Below are 23,397 nucleotides of genomic sequence, written 5' to 3' on the forward strand. Positions count from 1 at the left end.
CACGAACCAGACTACCGTGGAAGGGGCGTGACTATGACAGCTGCCTTGGTCTTCTCTGGAGCCTCTGATGGTGAGGTCAGACTTGTGCGGCAGGCAGCTGCCAAGTGCTACTCCAGGGTGGTGTCTGGCTGTGGCTGCTGATCCCACTTGGAGAACAGGAACACTAGGACAGGTGCGGGCATCAGGCAGGACTAGCAGATGAGCATGGATGAAACTCAGATGAGTAGGCTGGCACGGCTGAGACACAGGGCTGGCAGAGACACAGGACTGGCAGGAACGGCAGAGACACAGGGCTAGCAGGTACGGCAGAGACACAGGGCAGGCAGGCACGGCAGAGACACAGGGCAGGCAGGCACGGCAGAGACACAGGGCAGGCAGGCACGGCTGAGACACAGGGCAGGCAGGCACGGCTGAGACACAGGGCAGGCAGGCACGGCTGAGACACAGGGCAGGTTGGTGCGGTGTATGAAGGGACAGGTAGGGACCTGTTCATACAGGAGATGCAGGTACGGATATGAAGAATGAAGGAACAGGTTGGGACATGTTCACACAGGAAGAGAACCGCAAGGCTGCAGATAGGGTAGAGCAGCAAGAGAAAGCAACAACAGAAGCTAAGCAGAGCGGAACCGCAAGGAATGCGGAGAGGAGGTGCAGCAAGAGATTTCTGCAGCAGCAGAAGCTAAGAAGAGCGGAACCGCAAGGAATGCGGAGAGGAGCTGCTGCAAGAGATTCCTGCAGCAACAGGAGCGGAGCAGAATAGAACGGAACAGAACCGCAAGAGTGTGGAGCAGAGGTAAAGCTGCAAGAGAGCGGTGCACAGGCAAAGTCACAAGAGCGGCAAGAGTGCGGAGCATAAGCAGAGAGGACACAAGGAAAGACACAGCAGGGAAAAAAGCCACAGACAAGGAGACAGAAGTAGGACAACGTTCAGACAAGGTAATGGAACAAAACAAGGTACAAGAACAAAGACACAGGGACCAGGATATTCTGCCTCCTGGAGGGCAGATAAGATCAAAGCAAGGCTAGAACAGAAACACTGAGACCAGGATATACAGCCTCCTGGAGGGCAGACAGACAAGATCAAGGCAAAGCTAGGAGTAGAACCTCCAGAGAAGGAGGAACACAGAGCAAGGCCTGGCAGCTCAGAAGCAAAACACTGAGTTAACACATTGCACAGGCCCTGTCCACAGGGTGGAGCAGCCCTAAATACTGGAGGCCTCTTGGTAATTGGTCAGGAACACATTAGACAGGTGCGCCCTGATTCTATAAGAACCAGAGAGTTCTGGCGCCGCTCCCCTATGCACACAGCCAGGAAGCATGCAGAGAGCAGGCAGAAAGCAAGAGACACAGAGCATGGAGCCGGCAGCAGAGACCACAACATGACCTGGAGCAGTGGGTAAGATGGTGTGTGAGAGATGAGAGGCCATGCCATGATGCCAGCAGTGTTGTTACATTGACCACCTCATCGACTGTCTCCATTTTTAGATTAATGCGCCATTTTGAGACAAAAATCCCAAAGGTACACTCAACAGTTCTTCGTGCCATGCTCAGTCTGTAGTTAAATTTTTTTTTGGTGTGGTTCAAGTCCCGACTGGAGTATGGTTTCAGTAGGTTTTCACACATCTGAAAGGCCTCATCCCCAACCATAACTAATGGCTGTGGCGGGCCTTTAGTGTTGGGAAGAGGTCGTGGCAGGGGAAAATAAAATGTTTTGCATACAAGTGTTAGCCCATACATAAGTTTTTAAACGTCTGGGAGTCATTGCCACAGCCAAAAGCTCCAATGTCCACGGCGACAAAGTGACAGTCAGCATCTACAATCGCCATGAGCACTACAGATAAATATTTTTTGGAGCTGAAGTACTCGATCCAGTTCTGGCGGGTTTGGTAATCCGTATGTGCTCTCCATCCACCGCTCCCAAACAGTTGGGGAAATTACACACACTCCAGAATTTGTCGGCAATTTCCATCCACATGTCTGCGGTGGGTACTGGGATAAATTCTTCCCGGAGAACATTCCACAGAGCCCGGCAGGTGTCCGCAACTATTCCAGACAGGGTGGAAATTCCAAGCCGGTACTGAAAATGAAGCGATGATAAGCTCTCTCCGGTAGCCAGGAATCCAAAAAAAGAAATAAAAAAAATTACGAACAATTATATTTATGATGGGGTTTTGCAAAACACATAAAGAAAAAAACAAATAATACATGGCAGAACAATAATAATTATGACAGGCATTTGTTTTGAAATATTATGTACCTTAATGTCACCAGAAGACGTTCCTCTGCAGGAATCGCTCTACGGAGCTGTATAGGGTGTGGTAGGCTCCACGGCTCTCCCGTACTCCGATAATGGGCAGTCTCCAAAAACGCCAACACCGTGTTCTTCTCCGTCTTTCTTTGTTGCTCCCAAGCAAACGCAAAGGCAAGAAACAGCTTGAGATCCAAATCCAGGTTGAAACAAAAGCTCTCCATGCAAAGATCCATCGTGAAGCAGGATACAGGAGTAAAATCTGAAGATTTCAGCAGTACAAGGGTTTATATAAAGAATTCCCGTGAGACGCCCATTGGTGGTGTCCGTTTATCTAGATTTTTCACCATAACAACTCATGGCATAAAAAGCGCATACCCATACTAACGTATGCAAAAGTTGCGTTTTTTTAACCGCATGCATAAGCTGATGCGGCTAATAAATGCTGCGTTTGCATGTGGTTTTTTGTGCGTTTAGGCTAGGTTCGAACTGAGTTAGTGGGTATCCGCTAACGGAATCCGTTACATGGCGAAATTGGCGCAATTAACGCTATGTTACGGATCTGTTAGCACACCCATTGACTGCAATGTGCTAACGGATCGCTAACGTATGCCATTTTTGGCATGCGTCAGCGATGTGCCGTTATTTTCGGACGGACCTCGAACGCTGCTTGCAGCGTTCAGGGTCCGTTCTTCGCTAGCGCAGATTGGGCATCTGCGCTAGCGGGATTGCCAAACGCAATCCCTTTTTGGACATTGCGTTAACGCAATCTGTTAGCGTATCCGGATTGCACTAACGCAATGTGAACCTATTATGGTTGCGGACAATACGCTGCGGACACAACCGCAAATGTGAAACCAGCCTTAGAGGCGTCCGCCAGCGCAGCGCTGACAAATACCAAACGTGTGACCGTGGCCTTATATTTCACCACTGGCTTCCAAGTCACGTAGTCACAGCAATTTTAGGAAAAAAAGGAAACGTAAAAAAATTTGTTATGTGTGAAAACATCATTCTTCTATACAGCACTAGATAGGTGAGAGCTACAAATGTCCATGTGAAATGCCGCAGACGGGACAGGCGCTCCGGTGAGGTCCCGCAGCACAAGGTACCGAGCGCTCGCTTCACCAGGAACGTTTACAAATCTCCCTCCTTTCTTCCCTCCACAGCAGCAGATACACAGTCACAACCGCCTCCGGCAGCCAATCGCAGCGCTTGTCTCATGGATGCCTCACGTACAAGCAGCTGTAATCGGCCCGCTGATTGGTCTGTGGTTAGAGCTACGCTGGATTAGCGATGAATGGCAGTGTGGGCGGGGCTGCCGTCAGCCGGGAAGTGTAGGCTTCAGGTCAGTGTGTGCAGTGAGTGTCCGTTACACCGGGCGGCCGCTTGCCCTGCACTGCATGACCCGTGAGCGGAGCCGCCCTGGCCGGTGACAGAGCTGCCTTGTGACTGGAGCAGGTAGGTGGCTCTGGGTGTTCACATCGTACCTGTCATGCACTACAAAGCCCAGCAAGCCTTCAGCTGTTTATTGCATGCAGATGATGGCAGTGACAGCTGTATGGGGGAGAAGGTCAGAGGTGACATGCACAGCATCATTGCACTGTAGTGCTGGGGTCTGCGCCTTGTTCTCTCTGTGTGTTATATTGTGCCCCCATTGTCTGCCATTACACGTGAGCAATAAAGGTGGGTGATCCGAGAATTAAAGGGGTTGTCCACTACTGGTCTGAGCAGCCCGCGCTCTATCAGGTCAGTGCCGCTGATCGGCTGCAGCCAGTGCTATGTTGTCAGCCTGGCTGTCCGCCCTGCTAGATTGATGGATGAGCTGCAGCGGTTGAGTGACACAACAGTGTCCCATCGCCCTCCTGGACCGCTGCCGCTGTGAGAGGTGAGTAGACCGTAATTGTATAACGTGTGGTCAATTTTAAAGGGAATGCTGCAACACAATTTTAAAAGTGGACGCATCAGGTTGGTCGTATGGGAGCCTGGCCCCCAATAAAAAGGACACCTCTACTGCATAGATTCGGCGTGCCAGTTGTGAGAACTATAGCGTAGAAGCCATATGTAAATCAGGCTGAAAGTGCACTAGGGGCGTGTCACTGCACTTAGGAAAAGCTGCCTGAGTGCAGTGACTCCTCCCCAGTGCACTTCTGACCTGATTTGCGTATGACGTGTGCACCCGATTTCCTGCTTATTTGAATCAGATGCGTCCACACTACGTTCCCAATGTGACAGTCACCATTACAGCTGAATCACCCAGCATGCAGTGCATCACGCCAGGCGAGATGGGAGCATGCAGGTGTAATAAAGGGGTTGTCTGGTGCTTCTCACTTCCAGATGTACATGTTTATTTGCACATGTAGCTCTTTCCTAGATAAGTCCAGCAATGACCTTTCCATGGCCGGTCCGTTCCTTCATTACTGAGAAATCTGCGATTGAATTGATATGCAAATGAGACTGAAGATCTGAAGCCTGCGTCACTCCAGCTCTATTCCTCACCAGTTAATGCAGTAAAAAAATAAAACTTCAACATTGCATTTTTATGTCACCTCACATACCTAAAAAAAAATGTAATTAATTAACAAGCTATGGAGGGATCTTGTGTATGCAGAATTAGTTCGCCAAAACTGTCAGTTCTCTGCACAAAAAACAAGCTATCATGTGGCCCAATCAATAGAAAATCAAAATCTTATGGGTTACAAAGTAAAAATAAATTCTTTTCTTTCATCAATTAAAGGGAACCTGTCACCCCCAAAAATCGAAGATGAGCTTATTCCACCGGCATCAGGGGCTTATCTACAGTATTCTGTAATGCCTGAAAGATGATAAAAAGAGGTTATATTATACTCACCCAGGGGCGGTCCCGCTGCGGTCCTGTCTGATGTCGGTTGCGGTCCGGTCCGGGGCCTCCCATCTTCATAGGATGACGTCCTCTTCTTGTCTTCACGCTGTGGCTCTGGCACACCATGTCTGCCCTGATGAGGGCAGAGCAAAGTACTGCAGTGCGCAGGTGCCGGGAAAGTTCAGAGAGGCTCAACGCCTGCGCACTGCAGTACTTTGCTCTGCCCTCAACAGGGCAGACAAAGTGCGCCGGAGCCGCAGCGTGAAGACAAGAAGAGGACGTCATCCTATGAAGATGGGAGGCACCGGACCGGACTGCAACGGCCATCAGACCGGATCGCCCCTGGGTGAGTATAATATAACCTCTTTTTCTCATCTTTCAGGTTACATTGGGGGCTTATTTACAGCATTACGGAATGTTCTAGATAAGCCTCTGATGCCGGTGGGCTTAGCTCATCTTTGATTTTGGGGGTGACAGGTTCCCTTTAAATAGAAAAAAAATTGTTGTACTTTTTGAATCGCTGTATTCAGACTGATCTGGGCAATCCTGCTTCCAGGTCCTTTTTATCACACTAAGAATAACGTAAAGACAACACGACAGAGCAACAAAAGCCGACCAAGCAGACCAATAGTGTTGATTTTATTAATATAAAATAGAAATAAGTGAATAGTAGCCAATTAGGGAAAATACATACAGGTACAAAGGTAAATTTTAAAAATTGTTACTGGCCATAATGCCAAAAAACCCCAAATAATTTACCACAGAATTATATAAAATTCTAAAAAAAAAGGAGGCACGTCCAGGGATAAAACTACGACACATTCATGTATATCATGTGAGTAGTAGGTTAAAACTGACAGGTGAACAAGAGGGCAGAAAAAAGTGTCGCATATCTCACATATAAAGCCTAAAGTGATGTAAAATAGTGAAACCATTTTAAATATACTCAATGAAAGAAAAAAATAGAAAAAAATGTGAAAAAATGTCAACAATAGTAAAAACACAGTGTGAAAACGAATGGTCACCGCAAACAAGTGAAAACAGCTGAGGGCAGATATGCCAATACAGTGACATAGGAACACTGCGGGTTGGTAGCGGAGGTGTGTGTAATGTGATAGGAGTGTAATAAAGCACTTACAGTGAAGCTATGAATCCCTGGCACCTGGATGGCGTCCTCCCCAACGTGCGTTTCGGCACTTTTGCCTTCGTCAGGTTGTTGCTCTCTCGTGTTGTCTATAGTTCAGTTTCCGACTGTCCTGTTATATACAGATTAATTTGTCCAGCCGCTTGGTAATATTTACGTTCTTATTATTCACTATTGTATTTGATACTAGTATTTTATCACTACCAAGCTGCGCACTCCTTTGTCTAAGGAATAATGTAAAAAAACGTTCCCCCAAAAATCGTGACATAGCATATTTTTCCCCATTTCAATTTATTTTTCAGTACATTACATGGTAAAATGAATGGTGCCATTCAAAACTACGAGTCGTCCCGAAAAAAATCAGCCATCATATGTCTGTCGTCAGACAAAGACTAGTGATGAGTGAATACATTTGGTGTGGCATTACTGTGATTGGCTGCCCGAACACCGGGTGTTTGTCGTGTTATGTGCATGATAACGCAGCAAACTCCGCTTCTGATCAGCGGTGAAATCATCCCCGCCGGCCAGATAAATGCGGTTCCCATGCTGTCAAAAGACAGCAGCTGTGATTGGAGGTATAATGTTCACCTCAGGTCACTGGTGTCAACTGACGGGACTACAGCTCTCATCAGCCAACACCTGCTGCCACTAATAAGTGAGAGCACGAGCGGCGGATGGGTGTAATGATTGGCTGACTCCTGCGCTGTAAATAATTAAAAAAAAAAAAAACTGGCATGAGTTCCCCTTATTTTTGATAACCAGCCAGGCAAAACTCAAAGCTGGAGGCTGCAACCCTCAGATTTCAGCTTCAGCAAGGCTGATTATCAAAAATAGGGGGGTCCCCACACCATATTTTTAAATTATATAAATAATTTTAAAAAATGGCGTGTGGTGCCCCCATTTTTGACATCCAGGCTTGCTAAAGCAGGCAGCTGGGGGCTGGTATTCTGAGGCTGGTAAGGGGCCATGGATATTAGCCCCCTGCATCTTAAAAATAGCAATCCACAACCACCCAGAAAAGGAGCATCTGTTAGATGCACCAGTTCTGGCGCATTGCCCGGCTCTTCCCACTTGCCTTGTAGCGGTGGCAAGTGAGGTTCATATTTGTGGGGTTGTCACCTTTGTATTGTCAGGTGATATCAAGGCCACGGCTAATGGAAAGGTGTCTATATAAGATGCCTATCCTTTACTAATTCTATAGTTATATGGTAAATACGCAGCAAGAATTACCGTAAGTCTTTTGTTAGTAATAAAACAAAACACCCTTTTCCATGTTTATTTAAAAATTAGATGGTGGCCCGAGTCTAACACATCCGGTATTCTAGAATATGTATGTAGTTTATTTATGAAGTTTTCAGAATAATGCAATTTATACACAGGATTCGTCCGGCCGGCCGCGACCAATTAGCGAAGCGTGGTTCAAATTCCGTGCGCACTGCGGCCAGGCGTGACCAATCAGTGAAGCCAGGGCCGGCTCCAGGTTTTTGAGGACCCCGGGCGAACGAGTCTCATTGGGCCCCCCTCTTTAACACATACCACGATTCATGATGCACAGATACAGCAGAGAAATATAGCACAGCCAAGTAGTGTATAACACAGCCCACGTAGTATATTGCCCCCCCACGTAGTATATTGCCCAGCACCACGTAGTATATTGCACAGCGACGTAGTATACAGCACAGAGCCACGTAGTATATTGCCCAGCCACGTATGTCACAGGACCTGTGATGACATCGCGGTCGTTCTCGCGAAGGCGCTGTGATGACGTCGCGGTCACATGACCGTGACGTCATGGCAGGTCCTTCTCGTGCAGGCGTGCAGGGCCTGTGATGACGTTGCGGTCACATGACCGTGACGCCATGGCAGGTCCTTCTCCCATACTATTCTTGGCACCGGAACCTGCCGGAGGTCACCGGAGCGTCGCGAAAGGTGAGTATATGATTTTTTATTATTTTTATCATTAGATGTTTTTACTATTGACGCTGCATAGGCATTATCAATAGTAAAAACTTGGTCACACAGGGTTAATAGCGGTTGTAACGGAGTGAGCTACCCACGGCATAACGCGGTCCGTTACCGCTGGCATTAACCCTGTGTGAGCGGTGACTGCAGGGAGTATGGAGCGGGCGCTGACTGCAGGGGAGTAGGGAGGGACTAATCGGATTGTGGTTGTCGCTGATTGGTCGCGGCCGCCATGACAGGTAGCTGGCGAGACCAATCAGCGACTTGGATTCCATGACAGACAGAGGCCAATGAATATTTGTGAAAGACAGAAGGACAGAAAGACGTAAGTGACCCTTAGACAATTATATAGTAGATAATACACAGTTATACTCACCTAACTCCTAATTCCACTGAATCCCTCGTCTCCTGTAGTAAAACTAAAATAAGAAAAACTATACCTTCACCTCTCCGTCGTCTATCCCACGCCGTAATCCATGTCTGGGGATTAATAGTTTTCAATATGGATGGTGTCAAGATGCGACCCTCCAGGCTGAGAACCACTGGTGAATGAGCTGCTGCGAGCACAGTGTCAGTGACTAGTGGTGACGAAATTGAGGTTACCTTTGGTCATTGAGGCTGCGTTCCCAGCTGGGCTGAACTGCGGTGACTTCAGCACCGTGGGAAAAAGACAGTGAGTTCGCAGTTCAAGCTCAGTGACTTCACTGTAGATCACGGTGAGAAATTCTTACGGTGAAGTCACTGAGCTTGAACTGCGGTGATCTAATTACTTTTTTTTTTGGGCTGGGAACATGGCCTCAGTGACCGGAGGTAACCTCGATGACGTCACTGAAGCTGCGCCCGCAGGAACTCATTCACCAGTGGTTCACCAGCCCCTAGTCGCATCTTGGCACCATCCAGGTTAAAAACTGTTTATCCCTCAGACATGGATTATGGCTTTGGACTGTACAACGGTGAGGTGATGGATATTATTGTTTTTCTTATTTTAGTCTTCTTACAGGAGACGAGGGATCCTGTGGAATTAGGCGTTAGGTGAGTATAACTGTTTTATTTTTAAATTTAAATGGAAAAGTGTGTTTTGGTTTATTTCTAATAAAGTACTTTATCCTGGCTTTGTTTTTATTTACCATATAACTATAGGATTAGTAATGGAGAGGTGTCTTATAGACGCCTCTCCATTACTAAGCCATGGACTTGATGTCACCTGACAATACAAAGTTGACATCAACCTCACAAATATGAACCCCACTTGCCACCGCTACAGGGCAAGTGGGAAGAAGCGGGCAAAGCTCTAGAAATGGCGCATTTAATAGATGTGCCTTTTCTGGGCAGCTGTGGGCTGCTATTTTTAGGCTGGGGGGATCGATATCCATGGCCCCTTACCAGCCTGAGAATACCAGCCCCCAGCTGTCCACTTTAGCAAGGCTGGTTGTCAAAAATGAAGGAGACCCCCACGCCGTTTTTTTTTTTATTTATTAAATAAAAATATGGCTTGGGGACCCCTCTATTCTTAATAACCAGCATTGCTGAAGGTTGCAGCCCCAAGCTGACAGTTTTTGCCTGGCTGATTATAGAAAATGCAGGGGAACCCATGCCGTTTTTTTCATTCATTTCTTTACTTATAGTGGAGGCGGCAGGTGAAGAATACTCTCGTCAGCCGCTCCTGCTGTCACTGTTATGAGCGGCAGCTGGTGTAGGCTGATGGGAGTAATAGTCCCAAAAGCCGCCGCTTGCTGTCATTATTCTCACTTGAATATAACTCTCATCATTCTCCCGTACTCGTGTTGATCGCTGGTAGAGCAGGGGAGTCTTCAGCCCCAGGCGCCAGGGAACACTGCTTATTGTATCACTGCTTCCCTGGCGCCCGCCGTGTGGTACTGATGCGGTTACTACGCGAGAGCCACAAGTATTACACACACAGACGCTAACATCTCCAGTAGCATTTTGACGTTAGTGCGAGCGCTGTGGGAAAATTTCTATCGGCGCTCGTGCTGACATCAGATAGGTTAAGTGAGTTCATTGGCTGTGAACTCGCAGGACCTTTCTCACGGCACCAGTAGTGTGAGAACTTTCTTGAACTCCCAGTGACGGCAGATAGGTCCTACTAGTTCACCACGAGACACTGGGCAGTGATGGCAGACGCTGCTCAATGTCTCTGCTGGATGACAGGCTGCATGGTCGCATCATGCCATCTAGATGTAGCAGAGATAGACCCGTCGTAGGACAAATGGATTATTATTAGTGATGAGCGAGCATACTTGTTGCTCCGGTTTTCCCGAGCACGCTCGGGTGATCTCTGAGTATTTGTGAGTGCTCGGAGACTTAGTTTTCGTCGCCTCAGCTGCATAATTTACAGCTGCTGGACAGCTTGAATACATGTGGGGATTCCCTAGCAACCAGGCAACCCCCACATGTACTCATGCTGGCTAGCAGCCATAAATCATGCAGCTGAGGCGACGAAAACTAAATCTCCGAGCACTCACAAATACTCGATCACCCGAGCGTGCTCGGGAAAACCCGAGCAATGAGTATACTCGCTCATCACTAATTATTATCTTTGCAGAAAGGTGAGGAATATTGTTGTTTGTTATTTTAACTCTTTTGCAGAATACAATGGTGTCAGTGTAATTAGCGATGTTGTAAGTATGGTTTAATTAAGATTTATTAAAGGGAACCTGTCACCTGAATTTGGCGGGACCGGTTTTCGGTCATATGGGCGGAGTTTTCGGGTGATTCACCCTTTCCTTATCCGCTGGCTGCATGCTGGCCGCAATATTGGATTGAAGTTCATTCTATGTCCTCCGTAGTACACGCCTGCGCAAGGCAAGATTGGGTTTTTAGGGGTTTTTTATGATTGGCAGGCGTCACACACTGAAAGACGCTTTTTATTGCAAAAAATATTTTTTGCGTAAAATATTTTTTGCGTTACCACATTTTGAGAGCTATAATATTTCCATATTTTGGTCCACAGAGTCATGTGAGGTCTTGTTTTTTGCGGGACGAGCTTCCGTTTTTATTGGTAACATTTTCGGGCACGTGACTTTTTTTTTTATCGCTTTTTATTCCGATTTTTGTGAGGCAGAATGACCAAAAACCAGCTATTCATGAATTTCTTTTGGGGGAGGCGTTTATACCGTTCCGCATTTGGTAAAATTGATGAAGCAGTTTTATTCTTCGGGTCAGTACGATTACAGCGATACCTCATTTACCGTATATCATTTTTTTTATGTTTTGGCGCTTTTATACGATAAAAACTATTTTATAGAAAAAATAATAATTTTTGCATCGCTTTATTCTGAGGACTATAACTTTTTAATTTTTTTGCTGATGATGCTGCATGGTGGCAAGATGCCGTTTTCAGCGGTACCATTGTTATTTATGTCTGTCTTTTTGATCGCGTGTTATTCCACTTTTTGTTCGGCGGTATGATGATAAAGCGTTTTTTTGCCTTGTTTTTTTTTTTTTTTTCTTACGGTGTTTACTGAAGGGGTTACCTAGTGGGCCAGTTTTATAGGTCGGGTCGTTACGGACGCGGCGATACTAAATATGTGTATTAATATTTTTTTTTGTTATTTAGATAAAGAAATGTATTTATGGGAATAATATATATATTTTTTTTCATTATTTATGAATTTTTTTTTTTATTTTTTTTTACACATTTGGATTTTATTTTTTACTTTGTCCCGGGGGGGGGACATCACAGATCGGTGATCTGACAGTTTGCACAGCACTCTGTCAGATCACCGATCTGTCTCAGAACAGTGCAGCCTTACCAAGCGCCCGCTCTAAGCTGGCACTTGGTAAGCCACCTCCCTCCCTGCAGGACCCAGATGCCGCGGCCATATTGGATCCGGGCCTGCTGCAGGGAGGAAGGTAGGAGACCCTCGTAGCAATGCTCAGGGAAGCACGCAGGGAGCCCCCTCCCTGTGCGATGCTTCCCTGCACCGCTGGCACACCGCGATCATGTTTGATCGCTGTTTGCCGGGGGTTAATGTGCCGGGGGCGGTCCGTGACCGCTCCTGGCACATAGTGCCGGATGTCCGCTGCGATAGGCAGCTGACACTCGGCCGCGCTCCCCCCGTGAGCGCGGCCGATCGCGTATGACGTACTATCCCGTGGGTGGGCATACGGGCCCACCCCACCTCGACGGTATAGTACGTCGTATGGCAGAAAGGGGTTAATAATTAAATACATGTACAGTAAGCTGCGCACACACTAAACTAATTTTATGTCACTGACCTCTATATATCTATCTGTTCTGTGTGTATATACTGTATGTAATCTGTCTATTCTATCCTGTCGGCTCCTGCTGTGATTTTGCTGTATGAGGCAGATGCATTGCCGGGTTTTCATCTGTCGCGCGGTGTGAGTCAGAAAGGCATGCAGGCGTCTTCTCTATGCTGTTCCCATTTAGTTTTAGCACTTTCCCTTCCTTTTCAGCTTTTTTCCCCATGCCCTCAGACCTGTTTGTTGGGTCCAGCAGAAAAATATTAAGCTTTCCCATTGACTTGCATTGGATTAGTTACTCGGTATAAATACACGGATATTAGAAATTATTTGTGCCATTTTACCGAATCCGAATATTTAACTATTTGCTCATTACTAATATAGACATTATGGCTTTTCGAAGAAGGTGAGGAAAAGATGAATATGCAAAAACTAAAAAAATTCCATGGTCCTTAAAGGGGTTAAAGCCAAGATGCTGGCAAAATGCTCAAAAAGACGCCCCGACATCTTCTGAGCTTTTCCTTTGTAAAGTACAGAGCATCTTTAGAGCAGAAAATGCTTGAAAAATGGTCAGCTTGTTTCTTCTAAGTGCTTGATTGCGTTAGAAACCTGAAGCTGTTGAGAAGTTAAACATCCTGAACACAAGAACAGCAAAGGATTTTTACATAGAAATGCATATCCTCGTTCTTTGGAGCGTTTCCTGGTTTTTCAGGCAATTTCCGCGGCAGAATCCGTATGATACATGGGTGATCGAGTGGTTGAAATGTAGTTTATGATCAGTCTATATAAACTTGTACATACAAATATCAAAGACTGACCATTACTTCCAAACAGAAAACTAACAAATTAAAGCTGCACTCTGTAACGCTATTGTATGCAAACAAGGAATATATGAAATTGGAATTGCACTGCTGCTCTAGAAGAATGAAAATACTTAGCACATAAGTTGGTCAATTCCTTCTTTGCTGTGAACCTAGCCAAATATGATAAATCTTATTTATTATTCTTTAGAGCAGTAATGTAATTACAATTTCATAGATAATAATAAATAATAATAATAATTTTATTTATATAGCGCCAACATATTCCGCAGCGCTTTACAAATTATAGAGGGGACTTGTACAGACAATAGACATTACAGCATAACAGAAATACAGTTCAAAACAGATACCAGGAGGAGTGAGGGCCCTGCTCGCAAGCTTACAAACTATGGGGAAAAGGGAGACATGAGAGGTGGATGGTAACAATTGCTTTAGTTATTCGGACCAGCTATAGTGTAAGGCTCAGGTGTTCATGTAAAGCTGCATGAACCAGTTACCTGCCTAAGTATGTAGCAGTACAGACACAGAGGGCTAATACTGCATAAAGTGTATGAGAACATGATGCGAGGAACCTTTTTTTTTTTTTTTTTTTTTTTTTTATTATAAATAAAAATATTATTAAAATATTATTAAATATATAGATTCAGTGTTTGCATAATATAATGTTACAGATTGCAGCTTTAAATTGTTAGTTACATATGTAAACTTGTGCAACAGGTTGATGTTATAAATTATTAATAAACCTATATATATATATTTTTTGTTTTAAGCCATTGATTGATTTAAATATAATCTATGGAGACATACTCCCCTTCTAGTGCCCCTGCCGATCCAGCACAGGCTGCTCTGGATCTCTTCTGCTGGCTTTGGGAGTGGTGTCTGCCCCATGCAGAAGCCCTCGCACTATCGCCTATCCAATGATGTTCTCTGCTATTCGCATGCTACTGCGGTGGTGCTGGGGCTTCCAATGGGGCAGTCTCCGCTGCTGGAGCCAGAGGAGATCTCCGGAGCCTGTGCTGGATCCCCTCTGGCACTGAGGGATAAGTAGACCTCCATTAATTATTTTTAATCAATCCATAGCTTAAAAAAAATAATTGACTGCTGGACAACCCCTTTACAATCACATTGTCACGAGTAAACATGTGGCCAAAGATGCTAATACTACGTGAATGAGTGATCACATACAGTGCCAGTGAGCGCTTCACATAAATCCAGTAACCCCTGAGCGACTTGCTATGTTGCCTCATTTTAGGATGAGGTGATCCGGTTTTCTGTCCCCATCACATGCTCTCTTTCCACCATCAATATGAGAGATTATTTCAATAAGAACAAAAGACTGTGCATATCACGCTTCCGTTTCCTAATGTCTGGCACCTGGGGACAGTTAACTTCCCCATACATATTAGCTAGTAAGTGATTATGCCAAATTTGCCTTTACTGTCAAAATTTCTCCCCACACACCCCCTCCTTTTGTTTTCTTTATTCTTCAAGAGCACGCCGCTCCCCTTCCTCCTGGCTTCCTGCATGCCTGCAGGGGGAATACTCTTAAGAAGACTGCTTGGGCCAGCAGCATGGTCACGTCGCTGGCCCAAACTGTGCACATGTTCAAGCCTTGGATTCCTGGACATGGGAGCTGGCCAGAGCCAGCAATCCAGGCAACTACACAGCAGTGCTTGCAAGCCAGAACTGTATACCTAGGCAACCAGCAATCTGTAACATACTGCAGAGGCCAGTAACCTAGGCAACAAGTAGTAAGCTATGAGATAAGTCAGGTCACTTTCCCCTTCTTCAGGCAAATCGGACATCTGCAGGAAGTCAGAGCTGTGGCTGCACGCTCACTTCCTCCAGATGTCAGTTACCGTCATAGGAGAGAGAGAGAGAGAAGCCGGCACTGATTGGCCACAAGGATCATGTGACAATGTCGCGAGCCCTGGAAGAGCCAGTGCCAACACCAGGACGGCTCCTGCATCGGAGGCAAGTATAGGTGGTATTATTTTACAGGGTTGGGGTGGGACGTAGGGATTCAGAAGGGGGTTCTCCGATTAGTGGACAACTCCTCTAATTAGTTGGTCTCCTTATTCTGCTTTTTCATTTGTATTCTGCCTACTCTATATATTTGTGCTAGTTTATTAAATGCTGGACTTCCACAGTTGTCTCTCTTACATGAGTTAGAGAGAAGCTATCATCTCTCCTAGTAAATACTCGTATTCCCATAGTAAATCAAGTTGGAGGCTAGTGTTCTTAGAGTTGTGCTATTATTCCGTTACTCCATCTAGACCAGTGCTTCCCGGGGCTGTGGAGTCAGTCGGTCTCCATTTTGGTGGAGTTGGTATAAAATGGACAAACTCTGACTCCTAAAATATACAGTACATCCGGCACAGTAGTACGATGTGCTGTAAATGTTTTCATAATTTGGGAAAGTTATGATATGTCCTATAAATGTCTGTTCTGTTCCTGATCTCGGCTGTTAGCTGAGATGAATCTGTGCTGCACCTTATGTACATGCTCCGTAGTGACCAGTGCTATGGGGTCGGAGTCAGGGAAATTGAGGAGTCCACAGTCCTGGTGTTTCCCAAACAATTCATGTTTTCTGGATTTTCTTAGTATTGCACAGGTGAAGGAATCAGTGGCGATTTCTGATGCCTTGATAATAATTCTCTTACTTGTGCAAGAGGAAATTCTGAAAATATGACGTGGGGGCCGTGAGGACTGGAGTTTGCGAAACACTGATCTAGAATAATGAAAGCTGGGTGTTACCAGTTGGCGTTGCGACACTACCTGACCTGACAGTCCAGTGCCAAACTGTGCAGGGACACACCCAGTTGTCAGTTTATTCATAACAGTCCTGTAAAATGAATGGCACAACACAGATGATTCAAAATTACTATTTTGCGTGGAATCTGTGCTGTTAATTAAGAGATGACCAGTCCTATAGTTGGCTATCTGTATTTTAGTAGTTGGCGATGCCTTGCAATAATTATTACAACTTGTAATTTCTGATGAATGTTGTTCTTTGGTTGATTAAAAGGAAAAAAAAATCCATCTGAAGGCATGTCAAATGATGTCTTTAACCCCTGCACGATCTTACACATATCAATACATCCAAGTTGGGAAGGACTTCCCATTCTTGGACTTATAGATATGTCCAGGCGATTTTGCACTCACAGGAGCTGTGCATGCGCGATCGTCACCAGGTGCTCCGCTAACATGATAGCTGACACCCGGCCCTCACTGTCAGGAGCGGCGCCCTCACTGTCCGGAGCGGTGCACTCACCGCTCCCCGGCAGTTTAACCCTCTAAGTTAGAAGGCAGAGAGAGGGAGGGGGGCTCCCTCTGCCATCCATTGCCCCCACCTGTCATCGCGAGGGACCGATCATTGCCACGATGGCACGCTGTCATTATGACATCCAAGTCACCAGGGCTAGCATGGTAATTAGATCGTGCCAATGCACGGTCTAACCTGTGTCAGGGCAGCACTGACAGTGATGAAGCATTTCACACTGCTGAACGTGAAAGTTCCATACTGGGACAAAATAAAATAGTAAAAAAAAGCTGTAAAAATGTCTTTTAAACAAAATCAAAATTTAAAATATTGTACTCCTAAATATTTTTGAATAAATAAATGAAAAAATACGTACATTTGGTATTGTCACTTCCGGAACGACCTACGAAACTGTACCACTAGCTAACCACTTCAGTGAACAGCGTAAGAAAAAAAAAATTAGAGGCAAAAAAGCAATGCTTTTTCATCATACTGCCTAACAAAAAGTAGGATAAAATGCGATAAATAAGACGAATGTAAATAAAAATGGTATAGCTGAAAATGTCATCTTGTCTCGTAAAATACACGCCGCCATACAGCTCCATAAGTGGAAAAATAAAAAACGTTATAGCTCTAAGAATAATGGCAGATAAAAAAGGAGGCTTTCTTTGGATTAATAGCTGTACCAAAAATGAAAAAAATAATAAACAACATTTATTCAAGCTAACTGTTAAGCGTTAAATGAGGTATCGCTGCAATCGTACTGACCCGAAGAATACAGCTGCCTCATCAATTTTACCACACGCAATGGTGGCATAAAATTATATTCCTGAAATGCTGTTGTGTTTTTTTTTTTTTTTTGCCTCACATAAACCGGCAAAGAAAGTGATAAACAAATTTCATATGCCCGAAAATAGTAGAAAAAAAAGTTAACTTGTCCCACAAAAAACAAGCCCTCACATGACTCCATCTGCCGATATATGGGAAAATGATAGCTCTCAATATATTGCTATGCAAAAACTTGTTTTTTAAAAAAAAAAGTCTGTGTGTAACAGCAGCCAAACATGAAAACCCGATATAAATCTGGTATCGCTGTAATCGCACCAATCCGAAGAATAAAGTCGCCTAATCACTTATAAAGCACAAGGAAAATCGCAGTAAGGTTTTGCTCACATTTATCCTGCACTCTGCGCTGAGCGCTTGCATCAGGGTTTCTGTGTAAATCTCTGAAATGTGTAATTCAGAAACCCCCGGCAGAAGATTCCCTTTAATGAGGCCGATGGCGTCCGTCTTTTTAGGATTGCATCAAAGAGCCGTTGGCCACAGTTTTGTGCACCTCTGAAAAGAACGATACCTCTGACCAGAGGCCAGACGGAGTCCAGAGTAAAGGTACCTTCACACTAAACGATATCGCTAGCGATCCGTGACGTTGCAGCGTCCTGGCTAGCGATATTGTTCAGTGTGACACGCAGCAGCGATCAGAATCCTGCTGTGATGTCGTTGCTCGGGGCTAGAGGGCCAGCACTTTCTTTGGTCGCTGGCTCTCCTGCTGACATCGCTGAATCGGCGTGTGTGACACCGATTCAGCGATGTCTTCGCTGGTAACCAGGGTAAACATCGGGTTACTAAGCGCAGGGCCGCGCTTAGTAACCCGATGTTTACCCTGGATACCATCCTAAAAGTAAAAAAAACAAACGCTTCATACTTACCTTCGGCTGTCTGTCCCTCGGCGCTGTGCTTTCCCGCACTCACTGTGAGCACAGCGGCCGGAAAGCAGAGCGCTGACGTCACCGCTCTGCTTTCCGGCCGCTGTGCTCACAGCCAGTACAGAGAAGCAGAGCGCCGGGGACAGACAGCAGAAGGTAAGTATGAAGCGTTTGTTTTTTTTACTTTAAAGCCGGTAACCAGGGTAAACATCGGGTTACTAAGCGCGGCCCTGCGCTTAGTAACGCGATGTTTACCCTGGTTACCGGCATCGTTGGTCGCTGGAGAGCTGTCTGTGTGACAGCTCTCCAGCGACCAAACAGCGACGCTGCAGCGATCCGGATCGTTGTCTGGATCGCTGCAGCGTCGTTTAGTGTGAAAGTACCTTAACTCTGCTGCCTCATAGTGAATGGATCCCTTGGGTGTTTCGTCTGAATCACGTCACTCAGTGATTTAGATGGAAACTCCAAAGTAAGTGGTTAGCGTAGAGAGCCAGATAAATGTGATCCCAAACGTTATGTAAAATGTTCCCAATAAAAGATTAAACTCAAACCACAAAAAAAAGTCCCCACTCAGAATTGTCATCTGTTAATGGAAATATAGGGGGCTTCTATGTTACTGGTAGGACAAAGGCTCTGGAAAAGTGAAATGGCTCCTCACCCCTCAAAAGAAATCCAGTGAATTCTTTGCTCCCAAATCCAAATGCCCCCCTCCCTTCTGAGGCTACTTTCACACTAGCGTCGGAATCTCCCCGTCGCAATGCGTCAGGCAGAGATTCCGACGCTAGCGTTTAGCGCATTGCACAATGGAGGCAGCGGATGCATTTCTCCGGCGCATCCGCTGCCCCATTGTGAGGTGCGAGGAGGTGGGGGCGGAGTTCCGGCCGCGCATTCGCGGTCGGAAAAAGCAGTCCGTCAGGAGCAAAAAACGTTACATGTAGCATTTTTTGCTCCCGACGGTCCGCCGAAGCACGACGCATCCGTCGCACGACGGATGCGACGTGTGGCAATCCGTCGCAATGCGTCGTCAATACAAGTCTATGGGGAAAAAACGCATCCTGCAAGCACTTTTGCAGGATGCGTTTTTTCTGCAAAACGACGCATTGTGACGGATTGCAGTTAACGCTAGTGTGAAAGTAGCCTTAGCCCCAGTTTATCTAAACCACAATTAGCTTAGCTTCCACATATTTGCTATTTCTGTAGCAATATGATCCTGCCTAATTTACAAGTGCGTGTCTCCAAAAGCACGGGCTGGGGATAACGTACTGGTCACTACAATAGCAGATTTGCAGTTTTCACTCAGCAACATTTTTCTGGAAAACGCCCATGAAGTCAAAATCGTCACTCCACCTGTAGATAAATGGGTATATTTTCCAAAATGGGGTCACTTGAGGGGGGGACTCTGCTTTTGTAGCACTTAAGGGCTCTGTATATGGAGTCTGCAAACTATTCTAGGAGAATCTGCGCTCCAGGAGGCAAAGATCGCTCTGTCCCTTCCGAGTCTCGCCGTGTAGCTAAGCAGTACTGTACAGCCACATATGGGGTATTTCTATATTCAGCAGAAATTGTGAGACAAAGTTTAGTGTCATTTTTACCCATTTCCACATTCCCCATTCATCACTGCACCCCTAGACGAATTTATTGAGGGGGTAGTTTGTAAAATGAGGTCACTTATGTGGGGTTCTGCTGGTCTGGCACCTCAAAACTTGTTTTCGACCACATAGGCATACTCAGAAGAAATTTCAAAATTGCACAACAAATTGTATGGTGCAATTTCTTTAGTTACTTGTGTGAAAGTAAAAAAAATTGGGGCTAAAAGAACATTGTGAGAAAAATTTGATTTTTCACAGCTCACAGCTATAAACTTTTGTGATGCACCTGGGGTTCACTCCCTGACAGTTATGTGGCTTATCCATGTTATGAAAATGAAAGCTTATACCCTGACGTTAAATTCATCCATTGGTTGTATAAATAATTCTTTTGAAAGCTGAAACCCTCCGAAATGTGGTTTATGTTAAGAAAATAAATTGGCATCAATGTAGAATTATTGATCAGTTAATAGACACAGAATGGTCAGATTTTGGCAAGACAAAAGTTTTGTCGCCTGGTCATATAATGCACCCAATCCTAGTTTACATCCTCACCTGTGCTCAGAAAATGATGGGTTAATTAGTATGTGTATAAAAAGAAACCCAGCACCCCAGACCTTCACTTGAACTGCAACTTGAGCTCTGACAACATGACAAAAATCCACCCTGCGACCAAAGCCTTGATTATCAAGAGGCTGAAGACCAGATCCGCTGCAGAGCTGGCTGGCACCTTTAATGTGTCTCAGCGTCAAGTACAAAGAATTAAAAAAAAGATTTGAAGAGACTGGAGATGTGTTAGACAAGCCCAGACCTCGCAAGACAACTGCTCAGGAGGAATGTTTGTTGGTTGGAAAATCCAAAGCAAACCTCTATTCCACTGCAGCAGAGCTCCAACAGACCTGGTCACCTCAAGTCCCTGTGTCAAATAGAACAGTTTGTAGGATTCTGTCTCGAAATGGCCTCCAGGGTTGAATCAGTGCCCAGAAGCCAGCACTAAACAAAAGGCAAATAAAAAACTGTGTGACATTTGCAAAGTCCCACAGCCTGCTAAACAGATGGACGCTGGAAAAGTGGCAGAAGGTGAATTTCTCTGATGAATCTTCAGTAGAATTACACCACAGCTGCCAAAAATGCTGCAGGAGACCTACTGGAGCCCGTATGGATCCAAAATACAGCCAGAAAACAGTTAAATTTGGTGGTGGAAAGATCATAGTCTGGAGTTACATTCAGTATGGGGGTGTGCGGATCATTTGCAAGGTGGAAGGCAATATCAATAGCCTAAAATATGAAGAAGTATTAGCTACCTCTTATATTCCAAATCATAAAAGGGGCCAAATTCTGCAGCAGGATGGAGCTCCATCTCATACATCCATCTCTACAACAAAGTTCCTCCAGGCAAGAAAGATCAAGGTGCTCAAGTACTGGCCAGCCCAGTCACCAAACATGAACATCATTGAGCATGTTTGGGGTAGGATGAAGGAGGAAGCTTGGAAGACAAAACCAAAGAATCTAGATGAACTCTGGGAGGCATGTAAGAGTGCATTCTTTTCTATTCCTGATGACTTCATTAATAAATTGTATGAATCATTGTTGAAAAGCATGGACGCAGTCCTTCAAGCTCATGGAAGTCACACAAAATATTAAATATGACTCCAATAGCACCACAACTTCATTCACCAATGTTATGCAACATATATTTGTATTTTAAGTTAATTATTTGTTTGAATATCACATCACTTTCTGTGGGCGACAAAACTTTTGTCTTGCCAAAATTTGACCATTCTGCGTCCATTAACTGATCAATATTTCTGCATTGATGACAATTTATTTTCTTGACCTAAACCACATTTCGGAGGGTTTCAGCTTTCAAAAGAATAATTTATACAACCAATGGATGAATTTAACATCAGGCTATAAGCTTTTATTTACATAACATGGATAAGCGACGTAACTTCTGTCAGGGAGTGTATAGATACATTCTTTGAGGGGTCTAGTTTCCAAAATAGGGTCACTTGTGGGGGTTTCCATTGGTTAAGCACATCACGGGCTCTCCAAACGAGACATTGTGTTCGCTAATGATTTCAAAAAAAGTGAAATGGTGCTCCTTCCCTTCTGTGCTCAGCCGTGTGCCCAAACAGTAGAAATGGGTTCTTAAATGATTTTTTTTTTTTTTTGTGGAAAAAAAAAAGTTCATTTTTTTTCCCTTCTACCTTGCTTCAGTTCCTGTGAAACGGTTAATACACCGCTTGAATGTGGTGTTGAGCACCTTAAGGGGTGCAGTTTATAGGATGGTGTCAAATTTGGGGTAGTTTCTGTTATATAGGCCCCTCAGTCACTTCAACTTAGCAAATTTCCGATTTTTATTTTTTCATAAATGCAAGTCCTATCGAGCAAGTATCATGAAGTACAACGTGTCATGAAAAATCAGAAAAAAAACATTCTCCGTATCGGTGGGATTCGTTGAAGCATTCCAGAGTTATCATGTACAGTGACACTTGTCAGAATTGTAAAATGTGGCCTGGTCATGAAGGTGAAAACGGGGTTGGGGGGGGGTGAAGGGGTGAAAAAGCCAGCTTTTAATTTTCCCCCAAATTGTCTTTGCTTGTGGTTTTGCCCTTATTTTTGCCTTGGCTCAGTCACAGGAATTTTTCTTCAATAGTTTAAACATATAACGTGGGAGTGGCTGTCTTGGTGGGAGTGTCTTTCCTTACATATAACGTGGGAGTGGCTTTCTTGGTGGGAGTGTCTTTCTTTACATATAACGTGGGAGTGGCTTTTGGTGGGAGTGGCTTTTGGTGGGAGTGGCTTTTGGTGGGAGTGGCTTTTGGTGGGAGTGGCTTTTGGTGGGAGTGGCTTTTGGTGGGAGTGGCTTTTGGTGGGAGTGGCTTTTGGTGGGAGTGGCTTTTGGTGGGAGTGGCTTTTGGTGGGAGTGGCTTTTGGTGGGAGTGGCTTTTGGTGGGAGTGGCTTTTGGTGGGAGTGGCTTTTGGTGGGAGTGGCTTTTGGTGGGAGTGGCTTTTGGTGGGAGTGGCTTTTGGTGGGAGTGGCTTTTGGTGGGAGTGGCTTTTGGTGGGAGTGGCTTTCTTGGTTGAATATGCTTTTTACTGTGTTATGGTTTCCAAACCTATACGCCTTTTTAAAGATGTTGCAAATGGCTGAACATGTGCACAGCAGTATTGTATTTACATTGCCCTGCATTCTGTTCACTTTCTGCAGTGGTTAAACTGTAAACCGCCTGTATTGGACGTGTTTGATTCTTTTTTTTTTTTTTTCCCGATGATACGGCTAGAGCTTATGAATGCTTAAAAAAACCTAACATGCTCAGTTGGCCTTTTGAACAACATTGGTATGTGTGACGCCCGAGAGACCGGGGTACCCAGCACCGGACCAATGGGGTCTGTCTCTTGAGGGGGATGTCACGGGTGGCTTGACCCGGTGCTGTGGCCTCAGGCAATGCACAGTGTAAGGGGTATCGTGAGGGAACAGGCACTTACTTGATCAGCAGCAGGTTCTCCCAGCGGTGATGATCCCAATCCTGGATAGATAGCTATTGTCCAAATGAAAGACTGAGGCACTGAAACGTTTAACCAGTTTACTTTAACAA

At 45.2% G+C, this 23,397-nt stretch overlaps 1 protein-coding gene across 1 annotated transcript in view; it reads left to right on the forward strand.

Annotated features, from left to right (window-relative positions):
* Positions 1-3,553: 3,553 nt before the first annotated feature.
* The window catches only part of RTTN (rotatin), a 327,600-nt gene continuing 307,756 nt past the window's right edge, over positions 3,554-23,397 (forward strand). Inside the window, exon 1 of the mRNA XM_069730984.1 lies at positions 3,554-3,706. The gene's annotated coding sequence lies outside the window, so the exon portion shown is untranslated. The remainder of the gene's footprint in view (positions 3,707-23,397) is intronic.

The sequence above is a fragment of the Ranitomeya imitator genome, chromosome 6, assembly GCF_032444005.1.
Source record: "Ranitomeya imitator isolate aRanImi1 chromosome 6, aRanImi1.pri, whole genome shotgun sequence".
Lineage (NCBI taxonomy): Eukaryota > Metazoa > Chordata > Amphibia > Anura > Dendrobatidae > Ranitomeya > Ranitomeya imitator.